The 14,669-nt window shown below is 47.2% G+C and overlaps 11 non-coding genes across 11 annotated transcripts; all 11 read right to left on the bottom strand.

The window, feature by feature from the left end:
• Positions 1–735: 735 nt before the first annotated feature.
• Positions 736–926, bottom strand: LOC142680921 (U2 spliceosomal RNA). Its single transcript, XR_012853320.1, has one exon. It is a non-coding gene; the product is annotated as a U2 spliceosomal RNA (small nuclear RNA).
• Positions 927–2,052: 1,126 nt separating this feature from the next.
• Positions 2,053–2,243, bottom strand: LOC142680589 (U2 spliceosomal RNA). Its single transcript, XR_012853049.1, has one exon. It is a non-coding gene; the product is annotated as a U2 spliceosomal RNA (small nuclear RNA).
• A 1,121-nt stretch (positions 2,244–3,364) lies between these two features.
• LOC142680934 (U2 spliceosomal RNA) lies at positions 3,365–3,555 on the bottom strand. Its single transcript, XR_012853331.1, has one exon. It is a non-coding gene; the product is annotated as a U2 spliceosomal RNA (small nuclear RNA).
• Positions 3,556–4,675: 1,120 nt separating this feature from the next.
• On the bottom strand, positions 4,676–4,866 carry LOC142680590 (U2 spliceosomal RNA). The gene has a single exon (XR_012853050.1). It is a non-coding gene; the product is annotated as a U2 spliceosomal RNA (small nuclear RNA).
• Positions 4,867–5,996: 1,130 nt separating this feature from the next.
• LOC142680591 (U2 spliceosomal RNA) lies at positions 5,997–6,187 on the bottom strand. The gene has a single exon (XR_012853051.1). It is a non-coding gene; the product is annotated as a U2 spliceosomal RNA (small nuclear RNA).
• A 1,118-nt stretch (positions 6,188–7,305) lies between these two features.
• On the bottom strand, positions 7,306–7,497 carry LOC142680936 (U2 spliceosomal RNA). The gene has a single exon (XR_012853333.1). It is a non-coding gene; the product is annotated as a U2 spliceosomal RNA (small nuclear RNA).
• Positions 7,498–8,623: 1,126 nt separating this feature from the next.
• Positions 8,624–8,814, bottom strand: LOC142680592 (U2 spliceosomal RNA). Its single transcript, XR_012853052.1, has one exon. It is a non-coding gene; the product is annotated as a U2 spliceosomal RNA (small nuclear RNA).
• A 1,132-nt stretch (positions 8,815–9,946) lies between these two features.
• LOC142680870 (U2 spliceosomal RNA) lies at positions 9,947–10,137 on the bottom strand. The gene has a single exon (XR_012853280.1). It is a non-coding gene; the product is annotated as a U2 spliceosomal RNA (small nuclear RNA).
• A 1,120-nt stretch (positions 10,138–11,257) lies between these two features.
• LOC142680815 (U2 spliceosomal RNA) lies at positions 11,258–11,448 on the bottom strand. Its single transcript, XR_012853235.1, has one exon. It is a non-coding gene; the product is annotated as a U2 spliceosomal RNA (small nuclear RNA).
• A 1,114-nt stretch (positions 11,449–12,562) lies between these two features.
• On the bottom strand, positions 12,563–12,753 carry LOC142680593 (U2 spliceosomal RNA). Its single transcript, XR_012853053.1, has one exon. It is a non-coding gene; the product is annotated as a U2 spliceosomal RNA (small nuclear RNA).
• Positions 12,754–13,873: 1,120 nt separating this feature from the next.
• Positions 13,874–14,064, bottom strand: LOC142680594 (U2 spliceosomal RNA). The gene has a single exon (XR_012853054.1). It is a non-coding gene; the product is annotated as a U2 spliceosomal RNA (small nuclear RNA).
• Between the last annotated feature and the right edge of the window lie 605 nt (positions 14,065–14,669).

Raw genomic sequence — 14,669 nt, forward strand, 5'->3', positions numbered from 1 at the left:
GTTGCCTGAGAGGGCAACACTGCAACAGCCGGCCCCCAGGCTGTCTTTTTTTTGCACAGCTAGTTGCCTCCAGGAGGCCACAAGAGGGAGACAAGGAACTGCAAAATGGAAAATAGGCATCCACCAACTTTACAGACAACTTGTTCTCCTTGCTCCTACAACCTCCATCCTTGCACAGTTTGTTATTCTTCCAGGTAACATAGTAACAAATCCAAATTGCTGCTCTCTTTGTAGACAAACAAGGGTTTGTTGCAACTGCAATTCTTACTTCTTCTTGAAATGTAGGGACCACAGTACATTCCATCACATCCATCTAGTGTACACAGATAGGTCCATTGTGACGGGCGGGCGGGCTGGCTGCTTTAATGGCTGTTTGCTGTTCCCCTACTCCACTCCACTATTTGACTATGGTGCTGCATCAATCAGTGGCTGGCTCAGGTGCAGCTCTTTAACCTACCTAGGAGGGAGGGCGGAGAGAAGACAAGGAAGGTGAATGAGCTGTTCCAATGTGAAATGCCGGAAACACAGAAACACAGACGACACAAAACAAGAGGTGGCAATGTATTAATTAATTGCATTTAATAAATTAGCTCATTATCACACATGACTGTACAAATGCATTGTCCAACAGGTGTTGAAATAATGGGATTAAAAGGGGAGATCCCATCCGAAAGACAAAAACAATGGCAAACACAAAAAGCACTTTTGGAATCTGATTTTAGTAAACACATAAGGAAAGGGTGCACCGGTCCTGGAAATACTGCAATACCAGGTCAATGCGTGGAGTGGACAGAGCAAGCTCTATTTCCATCTCCCTGTTCTAAAAATCCATTTAATATATGGTCCCCAGATAGGGGACGTATCAGATATTAAACTGATAAGAACAGATACTACACTTGATCTTAGCCAAAAGGACAAGAAGCGATAACCCGAACGTGCCGCGCGTTTTGCTTCTTTTGCTTGCACCACAATGCAGTGCTGAAAGAGGAGGAATCGACATAAAAACGCCTTCCTGGCAACGCCCAAATGCCCTCCTGCCGTGCACACACTGGCAGCAGCAGCAGCAGTAAGTGCATGCCCACTGCCACCCCTTCTCCTTTCACACCTTGTATCAGCTTTAATCCAGTCCAGTGCTGCCTGCTGAGCAGCACTGACCAACACTGCCTGGGCCCAGGCTTTTATCTCTGAGGCCCCATTATGATGTCAGAAAGCTGGCTCTGGCTCCTGAGGTCTCCACTATGACACGTGCAAAGTTCCGTCTGAACTTTATATAAGACGGTGCGGCTCAGTCAGTCACTCAGTGTTGCCTGAGAGGGCAACACTGCAACAGCCGGCCCCAGGCTGTCTTTTTTTTGCACAGCTAGTTGCCTCCAGGAGGCCACAAGAGGGAGACAAGGGACTGCAAAATGGAAAATAGGCATCCACCAACTTTACAGACAACTTGTTCTCCTTGCTCCTACAACCTCCATCCTTGCACAGTTTGTTATTCTTCCAGGTAACATAGTAACAAATCCAAATTGCTGCTCTCTTTGTAGGAAAGCAAGGGTTTGTTGCAACTGCAATTCTTACTTCTTCTTGAAATGTAGGGACCACAGTACATTCCATCACATCCATCTAGTGTACACAGGTAGGTCCATTGTGACGGGCGGGCGGGCGGGCGGGCGGGCTGGCTGGCTGCTTTAATGGCTGTTTGCTGTTCCCCTACTCCACTCCACTATTTGACTATGGTGCTGCATCAATCAGTGGCTGGCTCAGGTGCAGCTCTTTAACCTACCTAGGAGGGAGGGCGGAGAGAAGACAAGGAAGGTGAATGAGCTGTTCCAATGTGAAATGCCGGAAACACAGAAACACAGACGACACAAAACAAGAGGTGGCAATGTATTAATTAATTGCATTTAATAAATTAGCTCATTATCACACATGACTGTACAAATGCATTGTCCAACAGGTGTTGAAATAATGGGATTAAAAGGGGAGATCCCATCCGAAAGACAAAAACAATGGCAAACACAAAAAGCACTTTTGGAATCTGATTTTAGTAAACACATAAGGAAAGGGTGCACCGGTCCTGGAAATACTGCAATACCAGGTCAATGCGTGGAGTGGACAGAGCAAGCTCTATTTCCATCTCCCTGTTCTAAAAATCCATTTAATATATGGTCCCCAGATAGGGGACGTATCAGATATTAAACTGATAAGAACAGATACTACACTTGATCTTAGCCAAAAGGCCGAGAAGCGATAACCCGAATGTGCCGCGCGTTTTGCTTCTTTTGCTTGCACCACAATGCAGTGCTGAAAGAGGAGGAATCGACATAAAAACGCCTTCCTGGCAACGCCCAAATGCCCTCCTGCCGTGCAAACACTGGCAGCAGCAGCAGCAGCAGCAGTAAGTGCATGCCCACTGCCACCCCTTCTCCTTTCACACCTTGTATCAGCTTTAATCCAGTCCAGTGCTGCCTGCTGAGCAGCACTAACCAACACTGCCTGGGCCCAGGCTTTTATCTCTGAGGCCCCATTATGATGTCAGAAAGCTGGCTCTGGCTCCTGAGGTCTCAACTATGACACGTGCAAAGTTCCGTCTGAACTTTATATAAGACGGTGCGGCTCAGTCAGTCACTCAGTGTTGCCTGAGAGGGCAACACTGCAACAGCCGGCCCCCAGGCTGTCTTTTTTTTGCACAGCTAGTTGCCTCCAGGAGGCCACAAGAGGGAGACAAGGGATTGCAAAATGGAAAATAGGCATCCACCAACTTTACAGACAACTTGTTCTCCTTGCTCCTACAACCTCCATCCTTGCACAGTTTGTTATTCTTCCAGGTAACATAGTAACAAATCCAAATTGCTGCTCTCTTTGTAGGCAAGCAAGGGTTTGTTGCAACTGCAATTCTTACTTCTTCTTGAAATGTAGGGACCACAGTACATTCCATCACATCCATCTAGTGTACACAGGTAGGTCCATTGTGACGGGCGGGCGGGCGGGCTGGCTGCTTTAATGGCTGTTTGCTGTTCCCCTACTCCACTCCACTATTTGACTATGGTGCTGCATCAATCAGTGGTTGGCTCAGGTGCAGCTCTTTAACCTACCTAGGAGGGAGGGCGGAGAGAAGACAAGGAAGGTGAATGAGCTGTTCCAATGTGAAATGCCGGAAACACAGAAACACAGACGACACAAAACAAGAGGTGGCAATGTATTAATTAATTGCATTTAATAAATTAGCTCATTATCACACATGACTGTACAAATGCATTGTCCAACAGGTGTTGAAATAATGGGATTAAAAGGGGAGATCCCATCCGAAAGACAAAAACAATGGCAAATACAAAAAGCACTTTTGGAATCTGATTTTAGTAAACACATAAGGAAAGGGTGCACCGGTCCTGGAAATACTGCAATACCAGGTCAAGGCGTTGAGTGGACAGAGCAAGCTCTATTTCCATCTCCCTGTTCTAAAAATCCATTTAATATATGGTCCCCAGATAGGGGACGTATCAGATATTAAACTGATAAGAACAGATACTACACTTGATCTTAGCCAAAAGGCCGAGAAGCGATAACCCGAACGTGCCGCGCGTTTTGCTTCTTTTGCTTGCACCACAATGCAGTGCTGAAAGAGGAGGAATCGACATAAAAACGCCTTCCTGGCAACGCCCAAATGCCCTCCTGCCGTGCAAACACTGGCAGCAGCAGCAGCAGCAGCAGCAGTAAGTGCATGCCCACTGCCACCCCTTCTCCTTTCACACCTTGTATCAGCTTTAATCCAGTCCAGTGCTGCCTGCTGAGCAGCACTGACCAACACTGCCTGGGCCCAGGCTTTTATCTCTGAGGCCTCATTATGATGTCAGAAAGCTGGCTCTGGCTCCTGAGGTCTCCACTATGACACGTGCAAAGTTCCGTCTGAACTTTATATAAGACGGTGCGGCTCAGTCAGTCACTCAGTGTTGCCTGAGAGGGCAACACTGCAACAGCCGGCCCCCAGGCTGTCTTTTTTTTGCTCAGCTAGTTGCCTCCAGGAGGCCACAAGAGGGAGACAAGGGACTGCAAAATGGAAAATAGGCATCCACCAACTTTACAGACAACTTGTTCTCCTTGCTCCTACAACCTCCATCCTTGCACAGTTTGTTATTCTTCCAGGTAACATAGTAACAAATCCAAATTGCTGCTCTCTTTGTAGGCAAGCAAGGGTTTGTTGCAACTGCAATTCTTACTTCTTCTTGAAATGTAGGGACCACAGTACATTCCATCACATCCATCTAGTGTACACAGGTAGGTCCATTGTGACGGGCGGGCGGGCTGGCTGCTTTAATGGCTGTTTGCTGTTCCCCTACTCCACTCCACTATTTGACTATGGTGCTGCATCAATCAGTGGCTGGCTCAGGTGCAGCTCTTTAACCTACCTAGGAGGGAGGGCGGAGAGAAGACAAGGAAGGTGAATTAGCTGTTCCAATGTGAAATGCCGGAAACACAGAAACACAGACGACACAAAACAAGAGGTGGCAATGTATTAATTAATTGCATTTAATAAATTAGCTCATTATCACACATGACTGTACAAATGCATTGTCCAACAGGTGTTGAAATAATGGGATTAAAAGGGGAGATCCCATCCGAAAGACAAAAACAATGGCAAACACAAAAAGCACTTTTGGAATCTGATTTTAGTAAACACATAAGGAAAGGGTGCACCGGTCCTGGAAATACTGCAATACCAGGTCAATGCGTGGAGTGGACAGAGCAAGCTCTATTTCCATCTCCCTGTTCTAAAAATCCATTTAATATATGGTCCCCAGATAGGGGACGTATCAGATATTAAACTGATAAGAACAGATACTACACTTGATCTTAGCCAAAAGGCCGAGAAGCGATAACCCGAATGTGCCGCGCGTTTTGCTTCTTTTGCTTGCACCACAATGCAGTGCTGAAAGAGGAGGAATCGACATAAAAACGCCTTCCTGGCAACGCCCAAATGCCCTCCTGCCGTGCAAACACTGGCAGCAGCAGCAGCAGCAGCAGCAGCAGCAGTAAGTGCATGCCCACTGCCACCCCTTCTCCTTTCACACCTTGTATCAGCTTTAATCCAGTCCAGTGCTGCCTGCTGAGCAGCACTAACCAACACTGCCTGGGCCCAGGCTTTTATCTCTGAGGCCCCATTATGATGTCAGAAAGCTGGCTCTGGCTCCTGAGGTCTCAACTATGACACGTGCAAAGTTCCGTCTGAACTTTATATAAGACGGTGCGGCTCAGTCAGTCACTCAGTGTTGCCTGAGAGGGCAACACTGCAACAGCCGGCCCCCAGGCTGTCTTTTTTTTGCACAGCTAGTTGCCTCCAGGAGGCCACAAGAGGGAGACAAGGGACTGCAAAATGGAAAATAGGCATCCACCAACTTTACAGACAACTTGTTCTCCTTGCTCCTACAACCTCCATCCTTGCACAGTTTGTTATTCTTCCAGGTAACATAGTAACAAATCCAAATTGCTGCTCTCTTTGTAGGCAAGCAAGGGTTTGTTGCAACTGCAATTCTTACTTCTTCTTGAAATGTAGGGACCACAGTACATTCCATCACATCCATCTAGTGTACACAGGTAGGTCCATTGTGACGGGCGGGCGGGCGGGCTGGCTGCTTTAATGGCTGTTTGCTGTTCCCCTACTCCACTCCACTATTTGACTATGGTGCTGCATCAATCAGTGGCTGGCTCAGGTGCAGCTCTTTAACCTACCTAGGAGGGAGGGCGGAGAGAAGACAAGGAAGGTGAATGAGCTGTTCCAATGTGAAATGCCGGAAACACAGAAACACAGACGACACAAAACAAGAGGTGGCAATGTATTAATTAATTGCATTTAATAAATTAGCTCATTATCACACATGACTGTACAAATGCATTGTCCAACAGGTGTTGAAATAATGGGATTAAAAGGGGAGATCCCATCCGAAAGACAAAAACAATGGCAAACACAAAAAGCACTTTTGGAATCTGATTTTAGTAAACACATAAGGAAAGGGTGCACCGGTCCTGGAAATACTGCAATACCAGGTCAATGCGTGGAGTGGACAGAGCAAGCTCTATTTCCATCTCCCTGTTCTAAAAATCCATTTAATATATGGTCCCCAGATAGGGGACGTATCAGATATTAAACTGATAAGAACAGATACTACACTTGATCTTAGCCAAAAGGCCGAGAAGCGATAACCCGAACGTGCCGCGCGTTTTGCTTCTTTTGCTTGCACCACAATGCAGTGCTGAAAGAGGAGGAATCGACATAAAAACGCCTTCCTGGCAACGCCCAAATGCCCTCCTGCCGTGCAAACACTGGCAGCAGCAGCAGCAGCAGCAGCAGTAAGTGCATGCCCACTGCCACCCCTTCTCCTTTCACACCTTGTATCAGCTTTAATCCAGTCCAGTGCTGCCTGCTGAGCAGCACTGACCAACACTGCCTGGGCCCAGGCTTTTATCTCTGAGGCCCCATTATGATGTCAGAAAGCTGGCTCTGGCTCCTGAGGTCTCCACTATGACACGTGCAAAGTTCCGTCTGAACTTTATATAAGACGGTGCGGCTCAGTCAGTCACTCAGTGTTGCCTGAGAGGGCAACACTGCAACAGCCGGCCCCCAGGCTGTCTTTTTTTTGCACAGCTAGTTGCCTCCAGGAGGCCACAAGAGGGAGACAAGGGACTGCAAAATGGAAAATAGGCATCCACCAACTTTACAGACAACTTGTTCTCCTTGCTCCTACAACCTCCATCCTTGCACAGTTTGTTATTCTTCCAGGTAACATAGTAACAAATCCAAATTGCTGCTCTCTTTGTAGGCAAGCAAGGGTTTGTTGCAACTGCAATTCTTACTTCTTCTTGAAATGTAGGGACCACAGTACATTCCATCACATCCATCTAGTGTACACAGGTAGGTTCCATTGTGACGGGCGGGCGGGCTGGCTGCTTTAATGGCTGTTTGCTGTTCCCCTACTCCACTCCACTATTTGACTATGGTGCTGCATCAATCAGTGGCTGGCTCAGGTGCAGCTCTTTAACCTACCTAGGAGGGAGGGCGGAGAGAAGACAAGGAAGGTGAATGAGCTGTTCCAATGTGAAATGCCGGAAACACAGAAACACAGACGACACAAAACAAGAGGTGGCAATGTATTAATTAATTGCATTTAATAAATTAGCTCATTATCACACATGACTGTACAAATGCATTGTCCAACAGGTGTTGAAATAATGGGATTAAAAGGGGAGATCCATCGAAAGACAAAACAATGGCAAACACAAAAAGCACTTTTGGAATCTGATTTTAGTAAAACACATAAGGAAAGGTGCACCGGTCCTGGAAATACTGCAATACCATGTCAATGCGTGGAGTGGACAGAGCAAGCTCTATTTCCATCTCCCAGTTCTAAAAAATCCATTAATATATGGTCCCCAGATAGGGGACGTATCAGATATTAAACTGATAAGAACAGATACTACACTTTGATCTTAGCCAAAAGGCCGAGAAGCGATAACCCGAATGTGCCGCGAGTTTTGCTTCTTTTGCTTGCACCACAATGCAGTGCTGAAAGAGGAGGAATCGACATAAAACGCCTTCCTGGCAACGCCCAAATGCCCTCCTGCCGTGCAAACACTGGCAGCAGCAGCAGCAGCAGCAGCAGCAGTAAGTGCATGCCCACTGCCACCCCTTCTCCTTTCACACCTTGTATCTGCTTTATTCAGTCCAGTGCTGCCTGCTGAGCAGCACTAACCAACACTGCCTGGGCCCAGGCTTTTATCTCTGAGGCCCCATTATGATGTCAGAAAGCTGGCTCTGGCTCCTGAGGTCTCCACTATGACACGTGCAAAGTTCCGTCTGAACTTTATATAAGACGGTGCGGCTCAGTCAGTCACTCAGTGTAGCCTGAGAGGGCAACACTGCAACAGCCGGGCCCCAGGCTGTCTTTTTTTTTTGCACAGCTAGTTGCCTCCAGGAGGCCACAAGAGGGAGACAAGGGACTGCAAAATGGAAAATAGGCATCCACCAACTTTACAGACAACTTGTTCTCCTTGCTCCTACAACCTCCATCCTTGCACAGTTTGTTATTCTTCCAGGTAACATAGTAACAAATCCAAATTGCTGCTCTCTTTGTAGGCAAGCAAGGGTTTGTTGCAACTGCAATTCTTACTTCTTCTTGAAATGTAGGGACCACAGTACATTCCATCACATCCATCTAGTGTACACAGGTAGGTCCATTGTGACGGGCGGCGGGCGGGCTGGCTGCTTTAATGGCTGTTTGCTGTTCCCCTACTCCACTCCACTATTAGACTATGGTGCTGCATCAATCAGTGGCTGGCTCAGGTGCAGCTCTTTAACCTACCTAGGAGGGAGGGCGGAGAGAAGACAAGGAAGGTGAATGAGCTGTTCCAATGTGAAATGCCGGAAACACAGAACACAGACGACACAAAACAAGAGGTGGCAATGTATTAATTAATTGCATTTAATAAATTAGCTCATTATCACACATGACTGTACAAATGCATTGTCCAACAGGTGTTGAAATAATGGGATTAAAAGGGGAGATCCCATCCGAAAGACAAAAACAATGGCAAACACAAAAAAGCACTTTTGGAATCTGATTTTAGTAAACACATAAGGAAAGGGTGCACCGGTCCTGGAAATACTGCAATACCAGGTCAATGCGTGGAGTGGACAGAGCAAGCTCTATTTCCATCTCCCTGTTCTAAAAATCCATTTAATATATGGTCCCCAGATAGGGGACGTATCAGATATTAAACTGATAAGAACAGATACTACACTTGATCTTAGCCAAAAGGCCGAGAAGCGATAACCCGAATGTGCCGCGCGTTTTGCTTCTTTTGCTTGCACCACAATGCAGTGCTGAAAGAGGAGGAATCGACATAAAAACGCCTTCCTGGCAACGCCCAAATGCCCTCCTGCCGTGCAAACACTGGCAGCAGGAGCAGCAGCAGCAGCAGCAGCAGCAGTAAGTGCATGCCCACTGCCACCCCTTCTCCTTTCACACCTTGTATCAGCTTTAATCCAGTCCAGTGCTGCTGCTGAGCAGCACTGACCAACACTGCCTGGGCCCAAGGCTTTTATCTCTGAGGCCCCATTATGATGTCAGAAAGCTGGCTCTGGCTCCTGAGGTCTCCACTATGACACGTGCAAAGTTCCGTCTGAACTTTATATAAGACGGTGCGGCTCAGTCAGTCACTCAGTGTGCCTGAGAGGGCAACACTGCAACAGCCGGCCCCCAGGCTGTCTTTTTTTTTGCACAGCTAGTTGCCTCCAGGAGGCCACAAGAGGGAGACAAGGGATTGCAAAATGGAAAAATAGGCATCCACCAACTTTACAGACAACTTGTTCTCCTTGCTCCTACAACCTCCATCCTTGCACAGTTTGTTATTCTTCCAGGTAACATAGTAACAAATCCAAATTGCTGCTCTCTTTGTAGGCAAGCAAGGGTTTTGTTGCAACTGCAATTCTTACTTCTTCTTGAAATGTAGGGACCACAGTACATTCCATCACATCCATCTAGTGTACACAGGTAGGTCCATTGTGACGGGCGGGCGGGCGGGCTGGCTGCTTTAATTGCTGTTTGCTGTTCCCTACTCCACTCCACTATTTGACTATGGTGCTGCATCAATCAGTGGTTGGCTCAGGTGCAGCTCTTTAACCTACCTAGAGGGAGGGCGGAGAGAAGACAAGGAAGGTGAATGAGCTGTTCCAATGTGAAATGCCGGAAACACAGAAACACAGACGACACAAAACAAGAGGTGGCAATGTATTAATTAATTGCATTTAATAAATTAGCTCATTATCACACATGACTGTACAAATGCATTGTCCAACAGGTGTGAAATAATGGGATTAAAAGGGGAGATCCCATCCGAAAGACAAAAACAATGGCAAATACAAAAAGCACTTTTGGAATCTGATTTTAGTAAACACATAAGGAAAGGGTGCACCGGTCCTGGAAATACTGCAATACCAGGTCAAGGCGTGGAGTGGACAGAGCAAGCTCTATTTCCATCTCCCTGTTCTAAAAATCCATTTAATATATGGTCCCCAGATAGGGGACGTATCAGATATTAAACTGATAAGAACAGATACTACACTTGATCTTAGCCAAAAGGCCGAGAAGCGATAACCCGAACGTGCCGCGCGTTTTGCTTCTTTGCTTGCACCACAATGCAGTGCTGAAGAGGAGGAATCGACATAAAAACGCCTTCCTGGCAACGCCCAAATGCCCTCCTGCCGTGCAAACACTGGCAGCAGCAGCAGCAGCAGCAGTAAGTGCATGCCCACTGCCACCCCTTCTCCTTTCACACCTTGTATCAGCTTTAATCCAGTCCAGTGCTGCCTGCTGAGCAGCACTGACCAACACTGCCTGGGCCCAGGCTTTTATCTCTGAGGCCCCATTATGATGTCAGAAAGCTGGCTCTGGCTCCTGAGGTCTCCACTATGACACGTGCAAAGTTCCGTCTGAACTTTATATAAGACGGTGCGGCTCAGTCAGTCACTCAGTGTTGCCTGAGAGGGCAACACTGCAACAGCCGGCCCCCAGGCTGTCTTTTTTTGCACAGCTAGTTGCCTCCAGGAGGCCCACAAGAGGGAGACAAGGGGACTGCAAAATGGAAAATAGGCATCCACCAACTTTACAGACAACTTGTTCTCCTTGCTCCTACAACCTCCATCCTTGCACAGTTTGTTATTCTTCCAGGTAACATAGTAACAAATCCAAATTGCTGCTCTCTTTGTAGGCAAGCAAGGGTTTGTTGCAACTGCAATTCTTACTTCTTGAAATGTAGGGACCACAGTACATTCCATCACATCCATCTAGTGTACACAGGTAGGTCCATTGTGACGGGCGGGCGGGCGGCGGGCTGGCTGCTTTAATGGCTGTTTGCTGTTCCCCTACTCCACTCCACTATTTGACTATGGTGCTGCATCAATCAGTGGCTGGCTCAGGTGCAGCTCTTTAACCTACCTAGGAGGGAGGGCGGAGAGAAGACAAGGAAGGTGAATGAGCTGTTCCAATGTGAAATGCCGGAAACACAGAAACACAGACGACACAAAACAAGAGGTGGCAATGTATTAATTAATTGCATTTAATAAATTAGCTCATTATCACACATGACTGTACAAATGCATTGTCCAACAGGTGTTGAAATAATGGGATTAAAAGGGGAGATCCCATCCGAAAGACAAAAACAATGGCAAACACAAAAAGCACTTTTGGAATCTGATTTTAGTAAACACATAAGGAACGGGTGCACCGGTCCTGGAAATACTGCAATACCAGGTCAATGCGTGGAGTGGACAGAGCAAGCTCTATTTCCATCTCCCTGTTCTAAAAATCCATTTAATATATGGTCCCCAGATAGGGGACGTATCAGATATTAAACTGATAAGAACAGATACTACACTTGATCTTAGCCAAAAGGCCGAGAAGCGATAACCCGAACGTGCCGCGCGTTTTGCTTCTTTTGCTTGCACCACAATGCAGTGCTGAAAGAGGAGGAATCGACATAAAAACGCCTTCCTGGCAACGCCCAAATGCCCTCCTGCCGTGCAAACACTGGCAGCAGCAGCAGCAGCAGTAAGTGCATGCCCACTGCCACCCCTTCTCCTTTCACACCTTGTATCAGCTTTAATCCAGTCCAGTGCTGCCTGCTGAGCAGCACTGACCAACACTGCCTGGGCCCAGGCTTTTATCTCTGAGGCCCCATTATGATGTCAGAAAGCTGGCTCTGGCTCCTGAGGTCTCCACTATGACACGTGCAAAGTTCCGTCTGAACTTTATATAAGACGGTGCGGCTCAGTCAGTCACTCAGTGTTGCCTGAGAGGGCAACACTGCAACAGCCGGCCCCCAGGCTGTCTTTTTTTTGCACAGCTAGTTGCCTCCAGGAGGCCACAAGAGGGAGACAAGGGACTGCAAAATGGAAAATAGGCATCCACCAACTTTACAGACAACTTGTTCTCCTTGCTCCTACAACCTCCATCCTTGCACAGTTTGTTATTCTTCCAGGTAACATAGTAACAAATCCAAATTGCTGCTCTCTTTGTAGGCAAGCAAGGGTTTGTTGCAACTGCAATTCTTACTTCTTCTTGAAATGTAGGGACCACAGTACATTCCATCACATCCATCTAGTGTACACAGGTAGGTCCATTGTGACGGGCGGGCGGGCTGGCTGCTTTAATGGCTGTTTGCTGTTCCCCTACTCCACTCCACTATTTGACTATGGTGCTGCATCAATCAGTGGCTGGCTCAGGTGCAGCTCTTTAACCTACCTAGGAGGGAGGGCGGAGAGAAGACAAGGAAGGTGAATTAGCTGTTCCAATGTGAAATGCCGGAAACACAGAAACACAGACGACACAAAACAAGAGGTGGCAATGTATTAATTAATTGCATTTAATAAATTAGCTCATTATCACACATGACTGTACAAATGCATTGTCCAACAGGTGTTGAAATAATGGGATTAAAAGGGGAGATCCCATCCGAAAGACAAAAACAATGGCAAACACAAAAAGCACTTTTGGAATCTGATTTTAGTAAACACATAAGGAAAGGGTGCACCGGTCCTGGAAATACTGCAATACCAGGTCAATGCGTGGAGTGGACAGAGCAAGCTCTATTTCCATCTCCCTGTTCTAAAAATCCATTTAATATATGGTCCCCAGATAGGGGACGTATCAGATATTAAACTGATAAGAACAGATACTACACTTGATCTTAGCCAAAAGGCCGAGAAGCGATAACCCGAATGTGCCGCGCGTTTTGCTTCTTTTGCTTGCACCACAATGCAGTGCTGAAAGAGGAGGAATCGACATAAAAACGCCTTCCTGGCAACGCCCAAATGCCCTCCTGCCGTGCAAACACTGGCAGCAGCAGCAGCAGCAGCAGCAGTAAGTGCATGCCCACTGCCACCCCTTCTCCTTTCACACCTTGTATCAGCTTTAATCCAGTCCAGTGCTGCCTGCTGAGCAGCACTGACCAACACTGCCTGGGCCCAGGCTTTTATCTCTGAGGCCCCATTATGATGTCAGAAAGCTGGCTCTGGCTCCTGAGGTCTCCACTATGACACGTGCAAAGTTCAGTCTGAACTTTATATAAGACGGTGCGGCTCAGTCAGTCACTCAGTGTTGCCTGAGAGGGCAACACTGCAACAGCCGGCCCCCAGGCTGTCTTTTTTTTGCACAGCTAGTTGCCTCCAGGAGGCCACAAGAGGGAGACAAGGGACTGCAAAATGGAAAATAGGCATCCACCAACTTTACAGACAACTTGTTCTCCTTGCTCCTACAACCTCCATCCTTGCACAGTTTGTTATTCTTCCAGGTAACATAGTAACAAATCCAAATTGCTGCTCTCTTTGTAGGCAAGCAAGGGTTTGTTGCAACTGCAATTCTTACTTCTTCTTGAAATGTAGGGACCACAGTACATTCCATCACATCCATCTAGTGTACACAGGTAGGTCCATTGTGACGGGCGGGCGGGCTGGCTGCTTTAATGGCTGTTTGCTGTTCCCCTACTCCACTCCACTATTTGACTATGGTGCTGCATCAATCAGTGGCTGGCTCAGGTGCAGCTCTTTAACCTACCTAGGAGGGAGGGCGGAGAGAAGACAAGGAAGGTGAATGAGCTGTTCCAATGTGAAATGCCGGAAACACAGAAACACAGACGACACAAAACAAGAGGTGGCAATGTATTAATTAATTGCATTTAATAAATTAGCTCATTATCACACATGACTGTACAAATGCATTGTCCAACAGGTGTTGAAATAATGGGATTAAAAGGGGAGATCCCATCCGAAAGACAAAAACAATGGCAAACACAAAAAGCACTTTTGGAATCTGATTTTAGTAAACACATAAGGAAAGGGTGCACCGGTCCTGGAAATACTGCAATACCAGGTCAATGCGTGGAGTGGACAGAGCAAGCTCTATTTCCATCTCCCTGTTCTAAAAATCCATTTAATATATGGTCCCCAGATAGGGGACGTATCAGATATTAAACTGATAAGAACAGATACTACACTTGATCTTAGCCAAAAGGCCGAGAAGCGATAACCCGAATGTGCCGCGCGTTTTGCTTCTTTTGCTTGCACCACAATGCAGTGCTGAAAGAGGAGGAATCGACATAAAAACGCCTTCCTGGCAACGCCCAAATGCCCTCCTGCCGTGCAAACACTGGCAGCAGCAGCAGCAGCAGCAGCAGCAGTAAGTGCATGCCCACTGCCACCCCTTCTCCTTTCACACCTTGTATCAGCTTTAATCCAGTCCAGTGCTGCCTGCTGAGCAGCACTAACCAACACTGCCTGGGCCCAGGCTTTTATCTCTGAGGCCCCATTATGATGTCAGAAAGCTGGCTCTGGCTCCTGAGGTCTCCACTATGACACGTGCAAAGTTCCGTCTGAACTTTATATAAGACGGTGCGGCTCAGTCAGTCACTCAGTGTTGCCTGAGAGGGCAACACTGCAACAGCCGGCCCCCCGGCTGTCTTTTTTTTGCACAGCTAGTTGCCTCCAGGAGGCCACAAGAGGGAGACAAGGGACTGCAAAATGGAAAATAGGCATCCACCAACTTTACAGACAACTTGTTCTCCTTGCTCCTACAACCTCCATCCTTGCACAGTTTGTTATTCTTCCAGGTAACATAGTAACAAATCCAAAT

This window comes from Rhinoderma darwinii (genome assembly GCF_050947455.1).
Source record: "Rhinoderma darwinii isolate aRhiDar2 chromosome 2 unlocalized genomic scaffold, aRhiDar2.hap1 SUPER_2_unloc_56, whole genome shotgun sequence".
In the NCBI taxonomy this organism is placed as follows: Eukaryota; Metazoa; Chordata; class Amphibia; order Anura; family Rhinodermatidae; genus Rhinoderma; species Rhinoderma darwinii.